Below are 10,896 nucleotides of genomic sequence, written 5' to 3' on the forward strand. Positions count from 1 at the left end.
ATTTGCTTTTTTTTGCCAAGTGGTTGTGTTTATGGGATCTGACTATATTGGTACAGTTAGTTAGTAATAAGATTGTATCTACTATTCTGTTTAGTATTTTTGAATCATGTTGCTCTAATTTTCTCTTTGTTTGATTATATATTAATGACAGTGCTCAAATAAACTGTTTTGTTTAATATCGAGTAGTTTTACCAATCACATTACATCTGAACCAGTTGTTATATTTGCCTTTAGAATAACATAATGGTTGAGTTTAAACGACCACCTCGAAATATTTTTAAGGGGCTCTGGCCTGGTCCACAACAGTGGACTCCTTGCTTCCTGTGTATAGGCAGGAGGGTCTGAATGGGCAATCCACCTTTTTGTTCAGTAGTTTCAATGGACTGAATGGCTTCCTCATGTGGCTGTGAAGTGAGCTCGTGATGCTGAATGAGTCCCTCCGTTTCGTGTGGAATTAAGCAGCATCTCCCAGTACTGTTACATGAATGCTACATATACTTAGACAACACAAGCCTGAATGTTTCCCAGGTCTCGCTGCACATGGACACAGACTGCTTCAGGAGCCGACGGGGGGACACATTATTGTGAACATTGAATACTCTTCAAGAAACATCCCCTCTTCTGATCTTATGTTGGGGGAATGACATTGACGAAGCAGCTGAAGATGTTTGTGAAGAGGAAGCTAACCTGTGGATCTCCCACAGAGATGTCCCTGGACTGAGATAATAGATATCCACACACCACAAACATTTTGCTGTGATTGACTCCAACCAGTGGGGTATTTACGCTGATTCCCAAACAAATCCAAATTTTTTAACGCCTTGATGTCATCCTCAGTCAAACACTGCCTTGATACCAGTCAGTGTTCTCTGAAACTTCGTGTTCAATCATATGTTCATAGCTATAGGTCATGGTTTAGGAGCAGGGAGTGCTTATTTCAAACAGAGGGTATTGAATGTCTGCAATTTGCTTTTCCATCAGGTTAGGAGAGCTAGATGACAAAGTATTTAAAGAAGGTGTAGATGGATTTGACCTGACAGAGTTAAGGGCTTATGAAGATGTGGATATTGAAGAGGATTTCGGACCTAGAGCAGATCAGCCATGCTCTTAGTGAAGGGCAAGGCAGGCTTCAGGGGGATGAGCGTCCTGCCCTGTTTCTACTGTTCTCACATTCTGTTATTGGACGGTTAGTGGGTGTTATTTTCCTGGAAGGTCTGTTATTGAATGTTGCAGTCAGCAATGTGAACGATCTCTGGGTGAGGTATGGGGGCTGTATTCACATTAATCTGGGTCTACAACATGACAAACAAACGAAGCACAAGTTGCAGTGAGGGGAAGCTCTGTAAAGAGAGATAAGGGTCCTCTTTCATACCTAGCCTGGGTATTCAAATTAGACTTCGCAAATCACCTCAAACCATGTGTGACAATACTGAGGGGCTGAATGGTCTTCCCTGTTTCTGTGCACCAGGTGATAGCAGTAAGTAGTCTCCAACTGCTCCTATCTAGCAGGTTTGAGGGGCTAAATGGAACGCAAAAACATGTAAATAAAGTGCAGGAGTGGGTCATTAGACACTTTGACCCTTCTCCACCCGGCATTAAGATTGTAGCTGATCAGGTTGTGGTCTCAGCCTTACTTTCGTGTCTGTATCCTATTATCCGTGATGCAATTCCCTGTCATGTGTTTAACTAACTCGGCCTTGAATCAATGTGAACATAGAAGCACCATAAACTTCCAGTGAAGAGAATTCTGACTTGAAAGGTCATTTCACAATTCCTTCTCAACCCTCTTATAGAATCAGAGAGCCATGCAGCATGGAAATAGACCCGTTAGTCCAATTTATCCACTCGGACAGATAACCAAATCTTATCTAGTCCCATTTGCTAGCATGTGGCCAGTATCCCTCGTCTTTCAGACACTTCTTAAATGTGCAATTGTACCCCCTTCGTCACTTCCTCTGACAGCACCTTCTGTACACACAACACACTCTGCATGAAACATTTGCCCCTCATGTCCCTTCTAAATTATTCCTCTCTTACCTTCAAACTATGCCCTCTTACTTTGGACTCCTTATCTTGGGAAACAGTCTGTAACTATTCAGACTATTCATGCACACTATTTATTTCGGTTGCATACATTGCTGTGATGAGAAACAATGAGGGAGAGAGAGTGCAGTATAGGCCACTCCTTCTCGGGCAGATTGCATTTTCTTCCTCTTTGAGTTGAGTCACACAATCATATCATCCTCGCCCAAACTGGACCATATCAGGTTTCCTTGAACGTTGTCCAAACTATGTCTACAACAAATTCCCTGCTCCATGTAGGTACATCGTTGCTGCTTTTTCCTTAGCAGAAAATAGTCAATTTGACATGTGTTTATATGTCCCTGCATCATATAAAAATGTTTAAATGTTTATGCATTCAAAGCACCTGCGTTAAAATGAAGCAACCTTATTTTTTTAACAAATGCAGAAATTACTGCAACAACTCAGCAGATCTGTCAGCATCCAGATGCCTTTCAAATGCTGTAATTGGACCAGCTTCCACCACTCCCTCTGATAACTCATTCCTCTGCGTGAAATGGTGCCGCTTCGGCCTCTTCCAAATCCTTCCCCTCTCTCTCTTTCAACCAATGGCCTCTGCGTTTGGACCCCCTACCCTGGGAAGGAACCTTGACTATTCACCCTATCCATGGCTGTTATGATTTGATAAACCTCTATTGTTGCGAAATGTGATTTCAACCAGAACGAATGGCTGTGCTGTCATTCTTCCCTGGGCCTAAATTCAGAAATTCAATACTGACACCTCTTCCTTCGCCATCAAGACTCAATTCTAACACCATTTTCATCAATTTGTCTAGACGTATTATGAAGCATCTCTGTGGGATTTGTACCTGAAACTTTGTGTCTGGAGATAGGGACACTAGCACCACTCAGCAATACTCTGTAAAGCTGCAACATGATTCCTCTGTGTGTCTGTTCATCAGACTGTTCTGACATGCTGATCCATCTCCACACAGGCAGGACTTGAATTCAGACCGTTTGGTCCAGAGCTAGGGACACTACCACAGAAGTTTAGGATTTGGAATCAAATCCAGGGTTCTGGCTCAGCACCACGGGTACTGCCCATGCCACAAGATCTAACCTATTCCCAGACTTTGGGTCACACTTTATGTGCCAGCTTCCAGCTCGGTATGGGATTTCTTAAAATCTGGTTAACATTACTGAACTACACAAAATGTTTTTCATTGTTAAACGAATGCAAGGTATTTGTTTCAATTGTCAGATGTTGAGTTCACGTACTGGGCCATCGAGATAAACCATAAGCATCGTTAACCGGTAATGTCTGCAGTCTGCAATATTACGGAAATTAATCCTGCAGACACACTCTGCACAATGACGGGTCTTAAATAGATATTTATTACGAAACACCAAAGACAAAGAAAGACCATAATTTCTGCCCCCAAACACCAATAACATGTGCGACTGACCTCTTCCTAAAACCATAAAATGATACCAGGCTGCTGATTATTGTCCAGCCTCTCCTCCCCACTGACTGTGTCTGCAATCTGTCCCACCACCCCCTAACCACACAAGGCAAACCAAGCTCAGGGTCTTTGTGAAAATCAAGGCCAGAGTGTGCAGGCTTCGTGGAGAGGGTGAGGGTATTTGAAAATTGAAGAGAGTGAGTGAGGAGGCAATAATATCACTCACTACGCTGAGGGGTGGCAGATGGAGTTTAATTTGGATTAATGTGAGGTATTGGATTTGGTATATCAAACAACAGCAGGACCTATTCAATTAAAAGTAGGGCCATTGGCAGTGTTGTAGAAAGGAGACCTAGGCCGTTAGATATAATTAATTAAATTTTGCATCTCAGAAACATAGTGTGGTTAAGAAGATATTTAGCGCACTTGTCTTCATTGGTCAGATTTTTCAATATCGAAATTTGGATGTCATGTTGAGGGTATACAGGATATTGGTGAGGCCTCTTCTGGAATACTGGGTCCACTCTAATCATCCTTCCTGCTCATTCTGTATTCACACCAACCTTTATGTAAAAACGTTGCTCCTGAGGTCACATGTAATTTTTTCTCCACTCGCTTTAAAACTATGCCCTCTAGTTTTGGTCTTCCCTAACCTTAGAAAATACCGTCGCTATTCACTTTGATACTATTGACTTTGATATTATTAAGTTGGAGAGGGTTCAGAAGAGATTAACTTAGATTTTGCTGGGAATGGAGGGAGTGAGCTATAAGGGGAGGCTGGGTAGGCTGGGACTTTTTTTCACTGGGGAGTATGAGATTGAGGGTTTGACGTTACGGAGGTTTATAACATCATGAGGGGTCCAGAAAAGCTGAAGGGCCAATATCTTTTCCCTAGAGTCGAGGGTTCAAGACTGAGAGATATTTTAAGGTCAGAGGAGAAATGTTTACAAAAGTCATTAGAGGTAATTACTTTAGACAGACGCTGACTTGGGAGTAGAATGAACTTCCAGAGGAAGTGGTGAAAAAAGGGACAATGACAACATTTAAAGGGCATTTAGATCAGTACATGGATAAGACATCAGTTTGGATGGTGCTGTGAGCAGCTGCCCTCTCCCTCCCCCTCTCTGAATGAATCCCTGTTGGTTTTCACCCTCTGCCAATGCCTGCGCAGTGACGTGTGGTGGCCAGCAGAGCGTGGCATTGCATCACTTTAAACACCACAGAGACTGCTTATCTGCCCCACACAGATACACACACAGCAATTGTTCGGGCACTGCGTGAAGCTCACCTGGTAATTTAAACTAAACATAAAGAAATGCTCAATTCGCCTCGTAAAGTGTTAAAATATGAGTGACAGAGAACTTCCAAATTCCACTGTTTAAATAAAAAACATCAATTTATTTTTTAACTCTGAAAGTGAATATTTTACATGAATTTTTCACAACTCTGAGGCCCCCTTTCTCTTAACTGCTTATTACCTGACTCCAGCTCTATAGCAATATACTGTTTCTGGGTCTGCCAACCTCTCATATCACAGGTGCTTGTAAGCTCTCAGTTCAGAACAGCATTCACCCTCTCTTAAAGGTACAGTACTTGCTTTCAACTTCATCACATTATACCCTGATGAATATAGATAAGTGGAATCTATCCGGATTTCTCTTGCTTTGTGGTTTGTCAATATTTCATTCGCTCCGTCTGGTGTGTGTCAGGACTTTTGTTGCTCCATTGACAACACGTCATTATTCGACTCCGTCCGTGGGAATATATCAGTATTTCACTTTCTCACAGTCGTGAGTATGGCAGGATTTCAGTTGTTTCATGGCGACTGTGATGCTATGACAATTCCAGTGTTTGTAGATGGCACCAAACCCGGAAGAATTGTAGAGGACAGTGTGGAACTCTAACAGGACAATCACACGTTGGTGTAGTGTTCAGGTGTATGGCAGTTGTGGATCAATGCAGAGCTGTGTAAGGTGATGCACTTTGATCGGAAAAACAATGAACGACAATATAAAACAGGCTGTGCCATTATAATGGGGGTACAGGAGGAGAGGGTCCTGGGTGTATATGAGCACAGATTGTTGAAGATGTCAGGACAAGTGAGGAGAGCAGATTAGTTTCAGGAGCTGAGCTGTTTACTTCGGGAGGTATAGGAGGGCGTCACCGTGCTCCCTTCCTGGGAGGTGGTGGTGATGATGTGTTGTGAGCCCACCCTCCTGCCCACCGAGACCGGGGGGGATTCCATTTGTGCCAGCTCGACACAAAAGGGAGATGGCATCAGGGCCACGGCTTCTAAGTTGTGCCGAGGGGAAACGGAGCTGCCAGTGGGTTTAAAGTGAGAATTATCCTTCACTGAACATTGCTCCTGACTCGGTCGGTGGGACGTGGATGCTTCAGAATTTCTACACGAGGCATCCCGGTCCTCTCCGGCTCGTACCAGGGTCCTCCCCACATGGCGGGGGAAGGGGGTATAAGGGAATGAATATCGGGCACTCCACAACCTGGCTTGGCACTTCCTGTCCTATTCCAGGCTCTTTCTCCTGGAATGGGAAGAAGAGACGGAGGGACTGAGGGTGGGAGTGGGTGGCCCTGCTGTTAGTGCTGGTGTAGGTGGTGGATGGGGTCATGGTAAGGTGTCCGGAAGGAGTCAGTGCACAGTGTTGTATCCATGCAGTGTTATTAATGTGGGGGGGGGGTAAAGTGGACGGGGTGACAGAGACAGAGAGAGAGAGGGAGGGAGAGAGGGGGAGAGAGAGAGAGAAGGAAGGTGGGGAGGGGGGGACATGGTGAGGTGTCAGGAGGGAGTCAGTCCACAGTGTTGTATCAATGTAGTGTTATTAGTGTGGGGGGTGTAGTGGAGGGAAGGAGAGGTAGAGGGGCAGAGAGAGAGGGTTAGAGAGGGGGAGAGAGAGAAAGTTCTGCATGCGGCAATGAGAGTGGTCGAGCATGAGCCTTGTTCGGGGATAGGTCTCATAACAGATATACAGTGAGTGTGAGGGAGCAGAGAGAATACAGTGACCCTTATCCTGACAGAGAGGGGAACGTAATTGATGCTTTTTCTGTATTACTGGACATTTCTTCAGACCGCAGATACTGCACTGAGCTGGGTGGGGAGGTCAGACCATGCTCGGTGGGTCTGGTGGTGCGGCCCTCACTGGGAAGAGAATGGTCCCCCTCTGTACTAGCCTATCCACCAGGACCTCCGTGCCCATGGTGTAATTGCCCCATATCTGCCATGCTCAGGATAAACTGCAGTGAAGCTCGTAAAAGAGAAAGCTCAACCATGTGCCCATTGGCTTGTTAAAGCTGGCGCCAGTGCCAAGGATCACGGAATATCCAGGGGTATCCGGGCGATGGTGAGTACCTCCAGCCATGATGGGTGGGAGAATCGGGCTGGCATTGAATGAGAGGGACACGATGGGGTGGGCTGAGTAGTTGATGAGGTGAGTTCGATAAATAGTACCAGGAAATTAGCTCAGCCTCTTGCAGACAATCCCTCTGTCACACTCAGTAAAAATGTCACTGAGACAAATTATTGTTAGATTCAGCCCAATGAGTCATAGATTCTGTTGAAACCACTTCCAGTTACAAAGATGCAGAACGAATGCATATCTGACCTCACACCAATATCCCTTTTACCCATCTTTCCTGGGAAGACTGGCTCATGTCACAGGATGCTATTAAAGTGTCCACATTTCAGCATTCTGAAATCTGGGAACACATCCTTCCATGACACTGTCTCTCAGTCTACCCTTCTCTGTCTATACATCAAACCCATCCCATGTGGTGATACTTAACCTGATTGCACCGCCATCTCTCTCTGGCAGTGATGTTCACACCCACAGCACCCCCTTGTCATGACACAGTGGAGATATAAAGCTGAAATGGGTGGGAGTTGCACAACCTGTCACTCCCAGCATGGGCTGCAGGTTTCCCCACGCTGGGCAGCGATCTATCACAGTGCTACAGATCAATGTATTGGGGTGGTGTACAAAGTCCTCCATGCTGGGAGGGTAACTGCTCCTGGTTTACAGATCAATGCACTGGGGTGGTGTACACAGTCCTACATGCTGGGAGAATAACTGCTCCAGGGTTACAGATCAATGCACTGGGGTAGTGCACACAGTCCGACATGCTGGGAGGGTAACTGCTCCTGGTTTACAGATCAATGCACTGGGGGGATGTACACAGCCCTAAATGCTGAGAGGGTAGCCGCTCCTGATTTACGGATCAATGCACTGGGGTGGCGTAGACAGTCCTACATGCTGGGTGGTAACTGCTCCTGGTTTACAGATCAATGCACTGGGGTGGGGTACACAGTTCTACATGCTGGGAGGGTAACTGTTCCTGGTTTACAGATTAATTCACCAGTGATCACTGCACAGTTCGCTATGCTGGTCAGACTCTCTGGTTGATGCAGTCTCTGCTGCTCCCATGCTGAATGGATATTTGTTTCATTTTCACACATTAATGCCCTGCGGTGGTCTGCATAGCCCCCAGTGCTGGACAGATATCTCGTCCGAGTTTATAGATCGATGCACTGCTGCGGTCTGCACAGCTCCCCGTGCTGGACAGATATCTAGCCCGGGTTTATAGATCAATGCAGGGTGTGGGTTGCACTGATTCCCCTGCTGAATACTTGCTGTTGGAACAACGCAACCCAGGCAGCATCAGCAGGTGCATAATTTGTTATTTTTTTTTTGTGTGCAGCCCTCCTTCAGGATTCTTGCAGCATTTCTGTCTCTATCCCAGTTACACCCGAAACGTCAACTTCTCCACCTCCTGATGCTGCCCTGGCTTGCTGTGTTCTCCCAGCTTCCTGCTTGTCTACTTTGGATTTCAGCATCTGCAGCATTTCTGTCTCTATCCCGGCTTCCCGTACTGGACAGATGTCTAGTCTGCGTTTGAAGATAAGTGCCCTGGTATGATCTGTGCTGTGTTTTAATCTGGACATATTCCTGGATTATATTGACCAGTGCAATGGATTAAACTGGACAGATTGGTGGGTTGTACTGAGCAGTACACTGGCCTGGTCTGCACAGTGAACCACGGCGAACAGATATCTCCTCTGGGTTGATGGTGTCTGGGCTGGTTCTGTGAGGTGGATTGAGAATGTGGTATATCGAGCCATTTCAGCTAATCTGGCAATGCCTTTAGTTCCCATTCCTGTGATTTGTCCCTCTGTCTCTCACTCCATTAATTTTACAGTGTGTCCAGGCACAGTTTATCATGTTGGTGGGGTGGGTTGGGGGGAAGGGTCAAGGAGTTCCCCGGATCGTTCTGTCCCCAACATTCTATAACTGACATTCCCCGGATCGTTCTGTCCCCAAGATTCTATAACTGAAATTCCCCGGAACGTTCTGTCCCTGACATTGTTTGTGAACGGCCGGATGTCAGTGAATTGAACAAACGATAAGATCCCGAGGGAAGAGATGCTGTTCCAGGGAGAAGGAGACACTGTTTCGAAGGCCCCTCAGCTCGCAGAAGGGGTGAATACGTTTTCTCTGCGTTCACATTTCTTCACGACATAGGATCGACCATAATTTAGACCAAAATACAGAAAATCCAAACTCCGTTTGTCTTCAGGAAACTGAGAGAGAATCCTTCAGGACAGCAACGATTCCACCCTCCATATTAGGAACTGGGAAGGAGTGACCTGTGTCTGCTCTCGAGTGATCCAGTGTGTGGGAATGTTCCAGAAACCATCTGTCCTTACGGTTGCGTCTGTGTGTTTGGAGAGGGAAGGTTTCTTGTGGTTTATTTCACATTTTTGTCAGTAATTCAGACCTTCCCATTTGTTATTCCAGCTCCAATTATTTTAATAAATCCATGAATACAGGGACATATTTGAAAATCTCACTGGGTCCCCAATCAAACGGGTCCCTTTGCCTCCAGGCTGATGGTAATGGGTTTGTTTTCCTTCCTCACAGTTAACGTAGTGACCATCTACGTCCTGCTTTATAAAGATTGTGGATTGTCTCCATGTGTCAGACGTTACCTGGGGGCCATGGCAGCGGCGGATCTCCTGGTCATTATCCTCGACCTGATACTTAGACACATTCCCCTTGTTTATGAGGAACAGTTTTATTTCCTGAAGTACTACGTCCGTGTATGTAATATCCACGCCGTCCTGCTTTATGCAGCCACTGACTGCTCTGTCTGGTTCACCGTCACTTTCACCTTTGATCGGTTTGTGGCCATTTGTTGCCAGAAGCTGAAAAGTAAATATTGCAGTGAGAAAACGGCGGCTGTGGTTCTGGGAGCAGTGACTGTGCTGAGCTGTTTAAAGAACATTTTCTGGTATTTTATGCTCACGGCTCGGTATTGGCTGGTGAACGCCCCCTGGTTTTGTGAGGTAACAGAAGCTGTTCGATTGTCCAGTGTCTGGGGCACAATCGAGTTCCTCCATCACATTCTAACCCCGTGTGTCCCATTTCTCCTGATTCTGCTGCTCAATGTTTTCACCGTCAGACACATTTTAGTGACCAGCAGAGCCCGCAGGAGACTCTGCGCTCACACCAATGGGGACGCACAGTCTGACACAGAAATGAGAAACCGAAAAAAATCCATCATTTTACTGTTTGTAATCTCGTCCAATTTCATCCTGTTATGGTCAACGTTAATGATGTATACTATATGGTACCGGATGTATTGGATTGGGCATCAGTCTGTGTTTCTCCATTACTTTGTACGGGAATTGGGCTTCATGCTGCAGCTCCTCAGTTGCTGCACAAACACTGCAATTTATGTCGTGACCCAGACAAAGTTTAGGCAGCAGCTGAAGAATGTGCTTAAAGATCCCTTCACCCAAATCCATCCATCAATCAAATTCCCTCATTAATCAATCCATCCGGGATTTTCTCATTTCAGTTCAGCATTTCAGCGATGGAGCAGCCTGTTGCTATGGTAACAGACTGAGGGTAACGCTGGTTTGTCCATCCATATCCCACAGGGAGGATGGAGGGAACCTTTCACAACTCAATGAGAAAAGGCACCATCCAACTGACTGTATCCATCACTTCCATTTGTAAACAATAAAAATGTTCATTAAAGTGTGCCGATCAGCAGAGTGACCGATGTTGTTGTGTATCTTTGTGTTGGAGAAGCTGAGCAGGAGAGAGACAGACTCAGCCTCAAGGCCTGGTCCTCAGACAAGGGGAGGGGACCACGCCCTGACCTCAGGAGGTGGGTGTAACTCCCTCTGCCCCCCAGTGCAGCCTGGCCTCCTCATTTCCACTCCCCTACTCTTTCTCATCACTTCTCTCCCTCTCTCTCTCTTTCTGCACACTCACTCTTTCTCGCCACCTCTCCCTTTCACTCCCCCTCTCTCTCTCACACACACACCCCAACCCCTGTTTCTTCATCTGCCTCCATCCTTTCCTCGCTCCTTCCCCCTCAATCTGCCGTCTCT

At 46.0% G+C, this 10,896-nt stretch overlaps 1 pseudogene; it reads left to right on the top strand.

The window, feature by feature from the left end:
• The window catches only part of LOC148136361 (putative G protein-coupled receptor 139), an 86,603-nt pseudogene extending 76,277 nt beyond the window's left edge, over positions 1 to 10,326 (top strand).
• Positions 10,327 to 10,896: the final 570 nt, after the last annotated feature.

Source organism: Chiloscyllium plagiosum, unplaced genomic scaffold (assembly GCF_037043375.1).
Source record: "Chiloscyllium plagiosum isolate Xiang-an unplaced genomic scaffold, Cpla_swu_hap1 HiC_scaffold_46, whole genome shotgun sequence".
NCBI classification, from domain to species: domain Eukaryota; kingdom Metazoa; phylum Chordata; class Chondrichthyes; order Orectolobiformes; family Hemiscylliidae; genus Chiloscyllium; species Chiloscyllium plagiosum.